The sequence below is a fragment of the Dama dama genome, chromosome 30 (assembly GCF_033118175.1).
Source record: "Dama dama isolate Ldn47 chromosome 30, ASM3311817v1, whole genome shotgun sequence".
NCBI lineage: Eukaryota > Metazoa > Chordata > Mammalia > Artiodactyla > Cervidae > Dama > Dama dama.
In genome coordinates this window covers 50,730,446-50,748,860 of record NC_083710.1, presented here as the reverse complement: position 1 = coordinate 50,748,860, position 18,415 = coordinate 50,730,446, and the positions used below count along the sequence as shown (strand labels likewise).

The following is an 18,415-nucleotide window of genomic DNA, read 5'->3' as shown; positions in this document are numbered from 1 at the left end:
AAGATGATGTTGTGAAAGTGCTGCACTCAATATGCCAGCAAATTTGGAAAATTCAGCAGTGGCCAGAGTACTGGAAAATGTCAGTTTTCATTCCAATCACAAAGAAAGGCAATGCCAAAGAATGCTCACACTACTGCACAATTGCACTCATCTCACATGCTAGTAAAGTAATGCTCAAAATTCTCCAAGCCAGGCTTCAGCAATACGTGAACCATGAACTTCCAGATGTTCAAGCTGGTACATCTGCTGAGGAAAAGGCAGAGGAACCAGAGATCAAATTGCCAACACCTGCTGGATCATCGAAAAAGAAGAGAGTTCCAGAAAAACATCTATTTCTGCTTTATTGACTATGCCAAAGCCTTTGACTGTGTGGATCACAATAAACTGTGGAAAATTTTGAAAGAGATAGGAATACCAGACCACTTGACCTGTCTCTTGAGAAACCTGTATGCAGGTCAGGTTTAGAACTGGATATGGAACAACAACTGGATATGGAACAACAGACTGGTTCCAAATAGGAAAAGGAGTACGTCAAGGCTGTTTATTGTCACCCTGCTTATTTAACTTATATGCAGAGTACATCATGAGAAATGCTGGGCTAGAGGAAGCACAAGCTGGAATCAAGATAGCCTGGAGAAATATCAATAACCTCAGATATGCAGATGACTCCACCCTTATGGCAGAAAGTGAAGAAGAACTAAAGAGCCTCTTGATGAAAGTGAAAGAAGAGAGCGAAAAAGTTGGCTTAAAGCTCAACATTCAGAAAACTGAGATCATGGCATCTGGTCCCATCACTTCATGGCAAATAGATGGAGAAACAGTGGAAACAGTGGCTGACTTTATTTTTCTGGGCTCCAAAATCACTGCAGGTTGTGATTACAGCCATGAAATTAAAAGATGTTTACTCCTTGGAAGAAAAGTTATGACCAACCTAGACAGCATATTGAAAAGCAGAGACATTACTTTGTCAACAAAGGTCCATCTAGTCAAGGCTATGGTTTTTCCAGTGATCATGTATGGATGTGAGCGTTGGACTATAAAGAAAGCTGAGAAATGAAGAATTGATGCTTTTGAACTGTGGTGTTGGAGAAGACTCTTGAGAGTCCCTTGGACTGCAAGGAGATCCAACCAGTCCATCCTAAAGGAAATCAGTCCTGAATATTCATTGGAAGGACTGATGTTGAAGCTGAAACTCCAATACTTTGGCCACCTCATGCGAAGAGCTGACTCACTTGAAAAGACCCTGATGCTGGGAAAGATTGAGGGCAGGAGGAGAAGGGGAAAACAGAGGATGAGATGGTTGGATGGCATCACTGACTCAATGGACATAGGTTTGGGTGAACTCCAGGAGTTGGTGATGGACAAGGAGGCCTGGTGTGCTGCAGTTCATGGGGTTGCAAAGAGCTGGACATGACTGAGTGACTGAACTGAACTGAAAGAGTTTATAAACTATTTTTCAGAAAACAAAATGCCTTTGATGGAGTTGATTCTTGAATAAATCTGTGATGTGGTTGGATTGGAGAATGAGACCCCTTATCTACCTGGTTCCACCCAGATGATTCAAAAAAGAAGTTTCCAGAAGTTTAACATTTGACACAGATATTCACTTGTCCTCCTCCAATACCAATTCATTCCTTTCATTGCCTCTGCAGAATTAGAAAAACAAACATCATCTCTCTTAGATGTCCCTTGCACGCACTGGGCAGACAGGCTCAAAACTGTCACAGATTATTGAGGATCACAGAAGCCGAAACCCAATGTGCTTGAACTTACCTGGGGTCCCAGATCCCCGGGGAAAGATCTTGAATTCTGATCATATTTGAGTTCAATCTTAGACTGAGGTATGTGAAACTGTCCCTTTCCCCTCAAGGGAGAAAAAAAATCAGACCTTAGAAGTAAACAGAATATTGTTGATGCCCATACATGATGCCAGAGAGTCTAGGTCTGTGTGCAGCCACCAATGACCTAGCACCCACATCCCTGGAGCTCCTGAGTGATGGGGTGAAAGGACTGTGTCTTTGGGACCCAAGTCACTCTTCGGTGGGAGACTGCCAGGAAAGACCCCATCATGCAGAGAGTGAGAATCACCAGTTCCAGAGGAGACAGGCAGCAGTGACACCATGGACTAAGGAGCAAGGTGACCACGAGAAGGATGTAGAGTGACAACCTCTGGCATTGGAGGGTCCCACATCTATCTCATGGGACTTGGAGGGCAAAACCTTATATAACACCAACAAGGTGATGCAGAGGACACCTGACTTACACACAGAACTTCTAAGAACTTCCGAGAGAGAATTAAGGGAGACAGGGGAAGTCAGTCTCTATCTGTTATCAGTAGGACAGCACAGAGCATCACAATGCGGGCATTTACTTCAAATAGTATCATAGATGCACCAACTGCAAAAGCCAGGAACACACATAACACATATATATGCATGTAATTCATATTACATAATATACATAAATGCATATTGCATAACATTCATAGTGTTACGCTACATCTTTGACATTTGATCTCATTACTCAAATGGAACCTGGAATGTCAGGTCCATGCATCAAGGTAAATTGAAAGTGGTCAAACACAGGAGATGGCAAGAGCGAATATCAACATTTTAGGAATCAGTAGACTAAAATGGACTGGAATGGGTGAATTTAATTCAGATGACAATTATACCTACTACTGTGGGCAAGAGTCCCTTAGAAGAAAAGGAGTAGCCATCATAGTCAACAAGAGTCCAAAATGCAGTATTTGGGGGCAATCTCAAAAGCGACAGAATGATCTTTGTTCATTTCCAAGGCAAACCATTCATTATTACAGTAATCCAAGTCTGTGCCCCAAACACTAATGCCAAAGAAAGAGAAGTTGAATGGCTCTATGAAGACCTACAAGACCTTCTAGAACTACCACCAAAAAAAGACATCCTTTTCATCATAGGGGATTAGAATGCAAAAGTAGGAAGTCAAGAGATACCTGGAATAACAGGTAAGTATGGCCTTGGAGTACAAAATGAAGCAGGGCAAAGGCTAACAGAGTGTTGCTAAGAGAACACACAGGTCATAGCAAGCACTCTCTTCCAACAACACAAGAGATGACTCTACACATGTATGTCACCAGATGGTCAATACCAAAATAAGATTGATTATATTCTTTATGGTTGAAAATGGAGGAGCTCCATATCATCAGCAAAAACAAGATCAGCAGCTGACTGTGGCTCAGATCATGAACTCCTTATTGCAAAATTCAGGCTTAAATTGAAGAAATTAAGGAGAACCACTAGACCATTCAGGTATGACCTAAATCAAATCCCTTACAATTATACAGTGGAAGTGACAAATAGATACAAGGGATTAGATCTGATAGACAGAGTGCCTGAAGAACTATGGATGGAGGTTCATGACATTGTACCGGAGGTGGTAATCAAAACCATCCCCAAGGAAAATAAATGTAAAAAGGCAAAATGATTGTCTGAAGAGACCTTACAAATAGCTGAGAAGAGAAATGAAAGGCAAAGGAGAAAAGGAAAGATACATCAATCTGAATGCAAAGTTCCAAAGAATAGCAAGGAGAGATAAGAAAGGCTTCCTCAGTGATCAATGCAAAGAAATAAAGGAAAACAATAAATGAAAAAGACAAGAGATCTCTTCAAGAAAACTAGTGATACCAAAGGAATATTTCATCTAAAGATGGGCACAATAAAGGACAGAAACAGCATGGACCTAACAGAAGCAGAAGATATTAAGAAGAGGTGGCAAGAACATGGAAGAACTATACAAAAAAGACTTCAATGACCCAGATAACCATGATGGTGTGATCACTCACCTAGACCCAGACATCTTGGAGTGCAAAATCAAGTGGGCATAGGGAAGCATCCCAATGAATACAGCTAGTGGAGGTGATGGAATTCCAGCTGAGCTATTTAAAATCCTAAAAGATGATGCTGTGAAAGTTCTGCACTCAATATGTCAGCAAATTTGGAAAACTCAGGAGTGGCCACAGAACTGGAAAAGGTCAGTTTTCATTCCAATCCCAAGGAACAGCAATGTCAAAGAATGTTCAAACTACAGCACAATTGCACTCCTTTCCATACTAGCAAAGTAATGTTCAAAATCCTACAAGCCAGGCTTCAACAGTACATGAACTGAGAACTTCCAGATGTTCAAGTTGAATTTAGAAAAGGCAGAGGAACAAGAGATCAAATTGTCAGCATCCATTGGATCATAGAAAAAGCAAGAGAATTTCAGAAAAATATCTACTTCTGCTTCATTGACTATGCTAAAGCCTTTGACTGTGTAGATCACACCAAACAGTGGAAAATTCTTAAAGAGATGGGAATACCAGAACACCTTACCTGCTTCCTGAGAAACCCATATTCTTGTCAAGAAGCAACAGTTAGAATGGACATGGAACAACAGACTGGTTCCAAATTGGGAAAGGAATATGTCAAGGCCATACGTAGTCACTCTGCTTATTTAACTTATATGCAAAGTACATCATGTGAAATGCTGGGTTGGATGAAGCACGATCTAAATCAAGATTGCCAAGAGAAATATTAATAGCCTCAGATATGCAGATGACACCATCCATTTGGCAGAAAGCAAATAAGAACTAAAGAGCCTCTTGATGAAAGTGAAAGGGCAGAGTGAAAAAGCTGGCTTAAAACTCAACATTCAAAAAACCAAGATCATGGCATCCAGTCCCATCACTTCATGGCAACTAGATGGAGAAACAATGGAAACAGTGATAGACTTTATTTTCTTGGTCTCTAAAATCAATGCAGATGGTGACTGCAGCCATGAAATTAAAAGATGCTTGCTCCTTGGAAGAAAAGCTATGACCAACCTAGACAGCATGTTAAAAAGCAGAGACATTGCTTTACTGGTAAATGTCCATATAGTCAAAGCTATGGTTTTCCAGTAGCCATGTATGGATGTGTGAGTTGGACCATTAAGTAGGCTGAATGCTGAAGAATTGATGCTTTTGAACTGTGGTGTTGGAGAGGACTCTTGAGAGTTCCTTGGACTGCAAGAAGTTCCAACCAGTCAATCCTAAAGGAAATCAGTCTTGAATATTCATTGGAAGGACTGATACTGAAGCCAAAACTCCAATACTTTGGCCAGTGATGTGAAGAGTCGACTCATTGGAAAAGACCTTGATTCTAGGAAAGACTGAAGGCAGAAGGAGAAGGGGACGACAGAGGACGAGATGGTTGGACAGCGTTACTGACTCAAAGGACATGAGTCTGAGCAAGCTCTGGAAGATGGTGAAGGACGGGAAAGCCTAGTGTGCTGCAGTCCATGTGGTCGCAAGTAGTCAGACATGACTGAGCGACTGAATGACAACAAAAAGAGGGTTAATTCTTCAACCAACCTATCAACAGTCAAACGGATAAAGATGTGGCAGTCATGAAGAATGAAATCATGATGAAGAATGAAATTCTGCCATTTGTGGCAATGTAGATGGACTTGGAGGGCACTGTGTTATGTGAAATAAGTCAGATAGAAAGAACAAATGCTTTATGATATTGTTTATATGTGGATATCATTTGTATGTACATCCAACAAGTGAATACAGCAGGAAAGAAGCAGACTCACAGATATAGGGAACAGACTAGTGGTTACCAGAGGAGAGGGGTGGAGGAAGGGGCAATAGAGGAGTAGAGAGAAAAAGAAAGGGTTATTATGGGACTATATGAAATCATGTGTGTGAAACTTTTGAAGATTCTAAAGTACTATAGAATTTAAAGAATCTTTTATTCAATAAAAAAAATTTTTAAGAGAAAATACATCCAGATTTCATTACAGCAAAACACACCACACTAAATGGTAAGAATAGGGGCAGCTTCATGGGCTTGTAATCTGTGTCCAGAAGCCACATCTAGCAGAGCCCTGTGACTGATTTAAGAGATCTCTGCTCTTACTATCTTAAAATGTGTAATGATTTTTAAGCAAATAGGCCCCACGTTTTCATGTTACATCAAGCCCTGCAAATTAGGCAGCCAGTCAGAAAAGTTGCTCTGCTCTGTGCAGAGATGGTGTGTTGCCTGTGTAAATGGGTAAAGAGTTCATGAGTTCTGCTGCTGCTGGTAAGTCGCTGCAGGGTGTAGGTTGCCAATAAACATACAGACCCCCCAATTTTAGTATCATATGTGTTTAGTTGCTTATTCGTGACTGACTATGTGACCCCATTAACTGTACCCCAACAGGCTCCTCCTCCTCCATGGGATCTTGCAGGCAAGAATACTGGAGTGGGTTGCCATTTCTCACTCCAGGGGATCTTCCCGACCCAGGTATCACACCTATGTCTCTTGCACTGGCAGGCAGGTTCTTTACCACAGAGCCACCAGGGAAGCCCATGGAAAGAAAGAAAGGTAGGGCTAAGTCGTGTCCGACTCTTGTGATCCCATGAACTGTAGCCTGCCATGCTTCTCTGTCTATGGGATTCTCCAGGCAAGAATACTGGAGTAGTTGCCATTTCCTTCTCCAGGGGAACTTCCCGACCCAGGAACTGAACCCAGGTCTCTCCCATATTGCAGGCAGATGCTTTACTGAGTGAACTACACAGTAAGCCCCAGGGAAACGCATATGTCCCCATTATTCCATGGAATTCCATCCAATGTTGCATACTTATGCTAAAAAAATTATCCCTACTACATATAAAATTCAAATTTATATAACTAAAAACTGTTGTCTAGACTCTTAAGTATCGGTTATGCTTGACAGATAACCTTGAGCAGAAGATTTTTTCCATCCATGATTAGAAAGTCACCAGTCATTTTAGCATGTTATGTACTTTTGGAAAGACAGAACAAAATTCCCTGTGCAGAGGTCATCACTTTCCAGTCCATTTAGTAAATAAATTGCCCATTCATCCTTTGGGTACAGAATATTTATGTTCTGTGTTTGTGCTTTTCATTTAAGAATATATATTCAAACTGTTACATATATTTCTTGCTTTGTTTTGCTTATTTTAAATAGAATATATTCTTGAAAGGGCTTCCCTGGTGGCTCAGACAGTAAAGAATCTTCCTGCAATGCAGGAGACCTGGGTTCAATCCCAGGGTTGGGAAGATCCCCTGGAGGAGGGCATGGCAACCCACTCCAGTCTTCTTGCCTGGAGAGTCTATGGGATCGCAAAGAGGCCGACACGACTGAGTGATTAAGCACATAAGCACAGAATATATTCTTGAAGATGTTGTTCAATGAAAATTACCTATAAAAAAATTAAATTTCAGCTAGCTGTCCTGTATTTTATCTGGCAAACCTCATGGGGTAAAGATGAAATAAGCGTACTTTCCTAGTGTAATTGCTAATGGTGAAGTTCGCTCAGTTGTGTCTGACTCTTTGCAAACCAATGGACTATTCAGTCCGTGGAATTCTCCAGGTCAGAATACTGGTGTGGGTAGCCTTTCCCCTTCTCCAGGGGATCTTCCCAATCCAGGGATCGAATCCAGGTCTCCTGCATTGCAGGTGAATTCTTTAAAAGCTGAGCCAGCAGGCAAGCCCAAGAATACTGAAGTGGGTAGCCTATCCCTTCTCTGGGGGATCTTGCTGACCCATGACTTGAACCAGGGTCTCCTGCATTGCAGGCTGATTCTTTACCAGCTGAGCTACCAGGGAAGCCCCATTCTTTCACTCTCTAAAGGGTCTCGTGTATGCTTAGGGGCTAAGTCGTGCACGACTCTTTTGTGACCCCATGGACTATAGTTCGCCAGGCTCCTCTCTCCGTGAGATTTTCCAGGGAAGAATATTGGAGTGGGTTGCCACTTCCTTCTTCAGGGGATCTTCCTGTCCCAGGGATCAAAATCATGTCTTCTGCATTGCAGGCTGCTTCTTTACCACTGAGCCACCAGGGAAGCCTCCAAAGTGTCTTAGCTTGTAAAAATCAGCCTGTGGTCCATCTAGGTAAACGGCCTGAGGAGGTCTTGATGTATCTGAACAACTCTGTGGACCAAAGTGTTTGGAAAACTCTTGTTGAAGGTTGAGGTTCCTGTGCTGTTAGCTTTTAAAGAGACAGATAAGCAGGTAAAGATGGGAGGGTAACAGAAAAGCAAGGAGGTTAAAGATGAGCAGTGCCTAAGGGTCTTGTAAGAGTTAAACAGACTTACCGGATTTAGTCATCTTGAAAACTCTTTTCAATGTAGGATTATTCAAAAAAAATCCTCATATATCATGCCTAATTGCTCATGAATAAATCTTCAGGAGGCTTTCTTTGAATGGGACAAATTTGAGAAATGGAGGAGAATGTAAAAGTAATTGAAGCGTCTCAAACCAGCTGAGTCTTGGAGAGTTTGCCAAAATCTTGGTTGTGAAATTTTTAACCTCGCTTTTTTGGACTAATTGGTATGTTGATTATAATTCCCTATACAGTTTTTCCTTTAAATAGTGGAACACTTAAATGTGACACAATGACGTTTGCTAATAAACATAAATCCATAGACCCCTGACTCAGTTCCTAATCTCTGATGTACTGACTACCAGTTCCCTAAAGCCGTTTTCTTAAAACCCCCAGATTTCTCCTAATTGCGAAACTCAGCAGTAATTTCGGGGTCTTGTTACTCTTTCTCCTCCTTTGACTTCGAGGACACTTGCTTACCTGGATCTTCTGTATTCCCAATTTTTAGCTCCTCTTGCTTCCTCTGGCTCCACATCACCTTCACTGAGCTTAAATGCAGGTAATCCATAGGTTCTGTCACGGCCTTTTTGTCTGTCTTCTTTTTCTATATTTTCCCTTTTCAATTTCCTGTTTTTTTCATAGATTCAACTAATGTTTAACTGCTGGTGTGTTGGAGCCAACTTATGCAGCTCAGACCTGAACGTTAACATCGTTTCCTGGTTGCATGTGCAATGGCCTCATGTAGGGATAGAAAATTAGCAACCCCTCTCCCCATCCGGTATCTGATTCTTCAATGCTTAATAGGACGCCACTGCCTATACCAAGTATTCAAACCTTTTTCTCCCTGATTCCAACCTGTCCTGAAGCCTGATCTTCCACCTTCTCCTTTGTATGTGTCTTTAACTCTAATCAAATGAGACCACACTGTATCCTCCTTATGGCCATAAGCCATCCTATCACTCTGCCTTAGTTCTTGCTGTATTCCTCACCTCCTCCATGAAGGCTCCCATCCTGCCTCAGCCTTGCCTTCTGAACTTCTGGCCCAATTTGGGGGGCCTCTTGTCTGACATTTTTCACATTCTAACTTACATCACCATTATTTGTATAATTATCTTTCCTCCTTTACAAATGTAAAAGTATATATCAAAACACGAGTCAAGGACTTTCCTGGTGGTCCAGTGGCTAAAGATCCACTTGCCAAAGTGGGGGACATGAATTCGATCCCTGATCTGGGAAGATTCCATATGCCTCAGGGCACCTATGCCCATGCACCACAGCTATTGGGCCCATGTCTAGAGCCTGTGTTCCACACAAGAGAAGCCAGCACAATGAGAATCCTGTGCACTGCAAACAAGGGTGGCCCCTTCTCACCACAACTAGACAAACTCTGTGTGCAGCAAAGAAGACCCAGTGCAGCCAAAAATAAATTAATTTTAAAAAAAAGAGCCAAATATTTTTTATCTGTTTTTTAAAGCTAGTGTTTGCTTCTACTCTATCTAGCCTTCTAACTTAAATCAAATACAGGCCCTTCAATTACTGAATTTATTCAAATGGAAAAAATTCATATCTTATAGAGTATCTTTATAGGATAAGAAAATAATTTGGTTCAGAAGAACTGACTTTGAATCACTCTGATTGCATAAGTCTTTAAGAGAGATGCCAACATATTCTAATACAGCTTTGCCTTAGTTTTTACTGAGAACCAAGGGTTTTGTTTTTTTTTTTAATGTCAATAGCAATAGAAGAATCCTTTTAAGCTGGAAATAGAGAAAGCTATTACCTACTCATGGTAGATCATAGCTAACACATCACATTGAAATTGCTTCAACAAACATTGAGCTCCTCTTCTATGGAAGATGCAATATTATGTGTTACACCTCATAAAATACTTTGAATTGCCAGAAAATAGAAACCCTTCCTCAATTTTTGTGTGCTAATGGTATTGAAAACAAAGAGGGTGATTCACAGAGAAATCCATATTAAAATTTAAAATGCATTAAAATTAAATAAAGGGCATACTTCAAGAGCACATATAATTTACATTTGGGTAATAAGCGAATAGATACTTCCTTTTCAGAATTTTCCCTTGGTATTCCGTGAGCAATGTCAACTATTGATGCCTTCAGCTTATAAATGTAGTGCAGTCATAGAAACAGAATTTTAAAATCCATTTGCCTGGCCTCATTCACTCCAGAAAAAAAAAAATTCTCTATTTTATGTCTCTGTATCTACTTCCTGATAGCTTCTCTCATTTAATTTTACTGGTACCAATTGTGATGTGTGTGTGTGTGTGTACATGTGTGCTAGGAAATGTAGAACAGAGCAATGCTGTAATTCTTGAACTGTTACAGTCTCATATTACACACACACACACACACACACACACACACACAAGCATTGCATTAAGATAATAAACGCTCCACAAAGTCAATGAGAGTCAGTGTAATTTCACGGAAGTGGTGTACAAACATTGGAAGCCCAGAATTTCTTCCAAGCTGCTATGTTCACACCATGTAGAGAGTGGTTCTAAGTCTGGGCTCTGTATTTTTGCAATCCTATTGGACTAGACTCTCAAACTACAATCTTGTTACAGGTAGCAGGATGCAGGAGACGTGGCCTTCAGGGGAAATTTACTCTGCAGTTTCTCAGCAGGGCTGGACTCCATTCAGTAATTATCCTTGCTCAGGGGAAATCTAGGTTCTTGACATTTCTCCAAGAAAGGGCGGTGGGTGGAGCAACCAACCTCGACAGCCCCCAGAGTTACGTAGTGACTTGGAATGCTCAAGTGTGCCTAGCTTGCTTGGGGAAAAAGTATCAACTCTGACCTGAGTCCCTCGAAATAGCAATAGGACAGCCCTTTCCGAATCTTAGCCATTTCAGGCCTGCCTCCTTTACTGTTGACCTAAAAGAACTTTCAGAAATCTGCTTTGGGAAGACAGTTATTCTAATGTTAGAGTCACCCCCACACAGCACCTTTATGCAGCTGCCAAAAGGCACCTTTCTGGGCAGACGTAGCCTCAAGTCAAGGTGCAGGACACATGACCATGGTGCAAGACAGGTTCCCCTCACCCCACACTACTTTCCCACTGGGTACCCTATGCAGGGCACAGTCTACACATATAACAGCTATGTCTTTCACTATTCTTTTGCTGTTGTCACTTCAAATGTTATAAACAGAACTGCAAACATCAGGTATTTCAAGCTTAAAATTTACAATTTTCAGCAGCATCTTGATGACATGCCATTAGATGAGACCTGCTGATAATAAGCCCCCTGATACTGCACTGGCTTCCCACTTTGCCATATCCTGTCTGATTCAGACATGTCATTACCAAGGTTATAAGCAGATGTATCAAAGATAAAGCCTTACTGTAAGATGAATCTTGCCGTGGTTTGTCTATAAGACATGCCATAAAATTTTTCCGCATTATTGAATTATTTTGTCTGTCTTAGGTGACTTCATATTGCAATCTCTGTCTGTTCTACTCATTAGGTCATTAAATAACCTTGCAAAAGAATTGTCAATGTACTCCAACATAATTCTAGAGAATTTCCCTTGAGGTCCCTGGTGGTTATAAGAAGAAAAAGTTAACACCATGCTAGGAATACATTTCTTTTCAGCAAAGCCACTAACATAAACCACTGCTTCTTTAAAAAACTATTTTATTTTAGAGCATTAACAATGCTCTATTATTAGAGTATTAGACATTAACTAATCTCTAATTATATTAGAGATTATATACTCAATTATATTAGAGTATTAGAGATTAACAGTGTGTTAGTTTCAGGTTCAAAGAAGGCAATGGCAACCCACTCCAGTACTCTTGTCTGGAAAATCCCATGGATGGAGGAGCCTGGTGGGCTGCCGTCTATGGGGTCGCGCAGAGTCGGATATGACTGACCCGACCTAGCAGCAGCAGCAGCAGCTTCAGGTTACTGCAAGGTGATTCAGTTATACATATACCAGTATCTATTCTTTTTCAAATTCTTTTACCATTTAGGTTACTACAGAATATTGAGAAGAGTTCCCTGTGCTATACAGTAGGTCTTTGTTGGTTATTTCTTTTAAACATAGTAGTGGATACACTCCCTTTTATCTATGAGAGAAGAGGCCTTTGTAGGAGCTACCTTGAAGGCACAAGGCCCAGAGTTCATCTCCTTGAGGCAGGGGACCTCCTCACGTGAAAGGAATAAAAAAGCTCAAATGTCTTGCTGCTAACTGCTGCTGCTGCTGCTGCTAAGTCACTTCAGTCTTGTCCGACTCTGTGAGACCCCATAGACGGCAGCCCTCCAGGCTCCCCCACCCCCAGGATTCTCCAGGCAAGAACACTGGAGTGGGTTGCCATTTCCTTCTCCAGGGCATGAAAGTGAAAAGTGAAAGTGAAGTCACCCAGTCGTGTCCGACTCTTTGCGACCCCACGGACCACAGCCCACCAGGCTCCCCCGTCCACGGGATTTTCCAGGCAAGAGGACTGGGGTGGGCTGCCATTGCCTTCTCCGCTTGCTGCTGACTAGAGAGGGTTAAACAAGCAGCAGAGAAGTGAAAATAGATAAGGAAGACCCCTGCCACCTCTGGGCTGCCCTTCAGCACTGTACCGGGAGCAGCATAGGCCTTTACTGGATACCTTGGGCGGGGCGGGGGGACGATTATCACACAATGACCTGTGACATATATCGCCATGCAAACACTCAGGGCCTTCAGACCTGGAAAGTCACTCCAGAGTTTTCACTCAAGTTCAGTCCACTCCTTTAAATTCCCTGATGCCTGACTCCATTTTACAAATTCCCAAAACGGGTTCTATTTTTCTACATATTTGACAGAATGGAAATGCCTATGATTGTATGTGCCTCATTACAGAAGCATATCCTGACAGGCTTTTATTATTTTTTTTTTTTTGAAAAAAAATTAATAGCTATTTAATTTACCAAGAATGTTGCTATGATTAAGGACATGTTGGTTCCAATGGATTAGGGCAGCTCATCACATTTTACAAACTGCCAACATGTAGTGACACTTTCCTCCTGAGGATGAGTTTCATCAAATTCAAGTGCTGGTTTCTGGTTTATAATTCAATCCATTTCACTGACTCACAGAGGGTGGAGTAAAATGACACAGTTCTTTGGTCCTTCAGTCAGTTTTTCATATTACTGGGTGATTATGCATTTATCTCTTTACCATGAGAGGTGATATGTACAACAGTGTCCGTAATTACCACCCTGCCACTGACTTTCATGTGTTCTAGAACTGCCCTCAGATAAACATGTTGGATCAGAGGAAACAAATAAAACATAAGACTGTTATTAAATCAAGGAGAGTTAGAAGGACGAGGAGGGAGAAAATACCACAGCTGTGCCAGCTAGAAGGCTGTCCAAAAGGAGACTCCAGAAACTCTCCATCCCCAGGTACATTACGTACTGGCTACAATTACTGCCTTCATAAAGGGATGCAAAGCACTGGCCAGACATAGCCTTAACAAAGCATGCATTGTACACACAAGGACATAGACATATAAATACGGAAAACCAAGTGCTCTCACTGTCGAAAGAAGAAATTAACTCGTTTGCACAAACAAGTTTTGGAACTGGTTAATTAGATTCAGACTTTAGTCTTTCCCTCCTCTCCCACACCCTGACTTTGCCTGGAATCAGCAATTTCCTATATTTTGGACCAAAAGGGCTCAAATAGCTATTGAAATGTGTTCAGGGAGGGAATTTAGAGAGCTTGGGGTTTGTGTGACAGCTGGGAATTCTATAAAGATGTACAGTGACATTAAATCGTAAACTTTCTGTAGTACATTTGTGGTTGTTGTTCGTTTTGGTTTGCTTTTTCTTCTAGTTTTATTGAGATATAATTGACACATAGTACTGTTTAAATTGGGGACTTCCCTGGTATCTCAGTGGTGAAGAATCCGCATGCAATGCAGGAGACGCAGGGGACATGATTCAATCTGTGGGTTGGGAAGATCCCCTGGAGGAGAGCATGGCAACCCACTTCAGTATTCTTGCCTGGAGAATCCCAGGGACAGAGGAGTCTGGCAGGCTATGGTCCACTGGGTCCCAAAGATTTGGACGCTACTGAACACACACGCTGTTGCTGCTGCTGCTGCTGCTAAGTCGCTCCAGTCGTGTCCGACTCTGTGCGACCCCGTAGACGGCAGCCCACCAGGCTCCCCCGTCCCTGGGATTCTCCAGGCAAGAACACTGGAGTGGGTTGCCATTTCCTTCTCCACTGCATGAAAGTGAAAAGTGGAAATGAAGTCGCTCAGTCGTGTCTGACTCTTCGCGACCCCATGGACTGCAGCCTACCAGACTCCTCCGTCCATGGGATCTTCCAGGCAAGAGGACAAGAGTGGGGTGCCATTGCCTTCTCGGGAACACACATGCAGCACTGTTTAAATTTAAGATGCTCGAGATACAGTTTGGCTAAAAATAAAAAAAGAAAAATGTATAAAGCATAATCCCCTAAATGAGAAAATGGCAACTGTTTCCAGTATTCTTGCTTGGGAAATTCCATGGACAGAGAAGCCTGGCAGGCTGTAGTCCACAGGGTCACCAACAGTCAGATATGACTGGGGACATGAGCACATACAACATAATAATTTGACTTGTATCATGAAACGATGACCACAAGAAATTTAATGAACATCCCTCATTTCATATAGAAGCAAACTTTTTAAAAAACAGAAAAAAATTTTCCTTGTAACAAGAACTCTTAAGATTTACTCGTTCAACACTATATGTATACACACACACACACATATAATGTACTGCAATGTTAATTATATTTACCCTGTTTTACATTACATTCCTGTGTGCACGCTAAGTTGCTTCAGTTGTATCTGACTCTCTGTGACCCTATGGACTGTAGCCTACCAGATTCCTCTGTCCATGGACTTCTCCAGGCAAGAATACTGGAGCGGGTTGCCATGACCCAGAGATGGAACCTGCATCGCTTATGTCTCCTGCATTGGCAGGCAGGTTCTTTACCACTAGTGCCACCCACAAATACTTGCTTATAATTGGAACTTTGTACCTTTTGACTACCTCCATCCAGTTATCTCTCCCCCGACTTCTGTCTGTAGTGCCTTTTGTATTTAACATATATTCATTTCTAGTTAAGCCCATTTAAAATAGAGACAGTTCAATTTTGAATAGATTGCTGGTTTAATGTTTGGACACATGTATAAATTGAGTATAGCCAGTTGTGGGGCATCTATGTCAATAAAGAACAATAACAGCATAATGACAGAAAATGAATGTATTCGAAGGTTCCTGTGTATGTCTCCGGGAAAAGTGTTTCTAGGTTTATGTTTAAATGTGTGCTTAGTCTCTCAGTCACGTCCAGACTCTTTGCAACCTCACGGACTGTAGTCCACCAGGTTCCTCTATCCATGGGGATTCTCCAGGCAAGAATACTGGAGTGGGTTGCCATGCCCTCCTCCAGGGGATCGTCCCAATCCAGGGATCGAATCCAGGTCTCCTGCATGGCAGGTGGATTCTTTACTACCTAGCTACGAGGGAAGCCCTGTTACGTCTGAATTCTGGGCATTTGAAATAATTCAAACAAAATAAGAAGCTCCAGTTCTGACAAAGGTGGTGGACCAGCCACCTTCCCGTTCCAGGGACTCCACATCTCCTTCCTGCCCCTCACGCCCTACAAGAAGCTGGCCATAGACATGGCACGTGCAAAAGCAAATGTGAGCATGGTTGTGGGCAAACGACTTGCAGACAATTACAACTTGATCGTTGCCGTTGATACGTATGAAAAGAATTACAAGAACGTTCTCTTCTTCAGAGGCAAAGTCCCACTCTTATTTTGTCTCTTTCACCCTGATAGTGGGACATCACGTGGTGGTACCTGCTCTGTTGTGTCCGACTCTTTGCGACCCTATGGACTACAGCCTGCCAGGCTTTTCTGTCCATGAAATTCTCCAGGTAAGAATACTGGAATGGGTTGTCATTTCCTTCTCAAGGGGATTTCCTGACCCAGGAATCGAATCCTGTCTCCTGCATCTCCTGCATTGGCAGGCGGATTCTTTACCAGTGACCACCTGGGAAGCCCTGTAGGAAGAAGGTACTATAACCTCTGCCATGACTTTCTTCCACGTTAGTTATTCTAACTTAAGCTCTCTTGGTGACATTCACCAAAAAAGCAACAGAATGCTAAAGACACGTCTGCCATATTTATGTTGCATTTTGATTTTCCTTAATCCAAAGGAGGTTCCTTCAGAAATTTAAACCCAATAAGTAAAATGATATTAAGTACAAATCCAGTCATTCTGTCTCTTGGGGCAAAGCAGCATTTCTCAAATCCTTTCAGGCAGAGTACTAGTTCTAAAAGCTGTTAACAGATCCACCATGAAGTCAAGTATTTCAAACCAAGTAAGTTATGAAGCATTTCCTTCTGGATGACCTTCTTGAAACTTCTTGAGGAACTCATAACAAAGGCTCATGAAAGTACTGTTATAAAGAAATTTCTTCTTTGTTGAACCCATGGTTTTCCAAAATTCTTTGAGAATAAAACTGTTTTTGAGAGACACTTACAAGCATCTTGTAGAACAAAAGTAAACAAAACTCATGTTTAGAAAATGCTACTGTTTAAAAAAACAACAGGAGTGAAATAACTATTATATGGATGTAAAGGAACAAAATCCACACAAAAACAGGATGTTTTAATAATATGCTAGTATTTTGTGGTGAAAAAACTTTTTACAAGTCACTTGCTAACCCAGGGACTGAACCTGTGTCTCCTGCATCACAGGTGAATTCTTTACCCCTGAGCCACCATGGAAGCCTACAAGTCCCTAGAAGAGTGAATTTGTGAATCATACTTTTCACAAATAATTTGAGAAAAGAAGTCCGCAGTCCGCAGGCTGCAGACCAATAGTGGTCCATGGCCTGTTAGAAAACAGACTGCCCAGCAGGAGGTGAGTGGTGAGTGAGCGAAGCTTTATCTGAGTTTATAGCTGCTCCCCAACACTTGCATTACTGACAAGGCTCCGCCTCTTGTCAGACCAGTGGCAGCATTAGATTCTCACGGGAGCTCAAACCCTACTTTGAGCTGCACGTGTGAGGGATCTAGGTTGCAAGCTCCTTATGAGAATCATCCTAAAACCATGCCTACTGCCTCAGTCCATGAAAAAAAAATCTCTCCCACAAAATTGGTCCCTGGAGCCAAAAATGTTCGGGACTGCTGATTTAAAATAAACATGCTTAAGTAGTTCATTTGTAGCTCTTATCAGAAGGAACTAAGGGTCTATACCCTTGAAACACAACACCATGGATGCCCATGACAAAATGTTGGATAGTTAGGGAGTTTGGGCATGTGCATGCATGCATGTGTAGTTGCTTAGCTGTGTCTGACTCTTTGCAACCTGGGGATTATAGCCCACGAGGCTTCTCTGTCCATGGAATTTTCCAGGTAAGAATATTGGAATGTGTCACCATGTCCTTCTCCAGGGGATCTTCTCGACTCAGAAATCAAACCTACCTCCTGCATTAGCAGGCAGATTCTTTGCCACTGCACCAAACTGGATGGACATGTACACATCGCTGCATTTAAAATGGATAACCAACAAGGACCTATAGTATAGCCCATGAAATCCTTCTCAGTGTTATGTGGCAGCCTGGATGGGAGGGGAGTTTGGGGGAGAAATGGATACATATATATGTATGTCTGAATAAAATAAAATATAAATAAAATAAAAAGTTTTTTTTAAAAAAATTGTTGGATCCACATTTACTTTTGTCCTGATCATGGAAACTTGCTTTTTTAGGATGAGTCCGCCTCACCTGCTTCATTCCTGGTTTATCACACCCATGTGGGGAGAGAACGCGGCTTCTCTTGGCTATGTATTCCTGGTCCCTAGCCCTGGCCTGGGTTCCTCTGATCCTCTCTATCCTTCAGGGACCCAACCCTGGTCTCCGGCATCCACTGTCAGCACTGTTCATGTGAGTCCTCTCACAGCTCATTCTTCTCCAGCCAGAGCTTCTGTCTTATTCAACTTCTTGCACCTATAGTGTCTAGAATCTCAAGTACAGCAGTAAATTAATATCAACAAGTCAATGTTAAAGAAGCACTGACTTTTTAAAGGTGATGGAGAAAACAAAAATAGGAGGGGCTACAGCCTAAGGCGGGGGGAGGATACCTAGTCTTATCTGCCAACTGCTTTAATCTTCCTGAGAACTACTAATTTATCATGAACGTATATTTTAATTTGTCTTTCCATAGCAACCATCTCTTATTTGGCATCTGCCAACCATGACACATTTTGCCTGGAGATTTGGTAAAATTACCCAACA

The 18,415-nt window shown here is 41.9% G+C and overlaps 1 long non-coding RNA gene across 1 annotated transcript in view; it reads left to right on the top strand.

Annotated features, from left to right (window-relative positions):
* The window catches only part of LOC133049262 (uncharacterized), a 28,226-nt gene extending 10,471 nt beyond the window's left edge, over window positions 1–17,755 (top strand). The window contains exons 2-3 of the long non-coding RNA XR_009691257.1: window positions 15,951–16,048; window positions 17,573–17,755. This is a non-coding gene — a long non-coding RNA (uncharacterized LOC133049262). The remainder of the gene's footprint in view (window positions 1–15,950; window positions 16,049–17,572) is intronic.
* The last annotated feature ends 660 nt before the right edge of the window (window positions 17,756–18,415 follow it).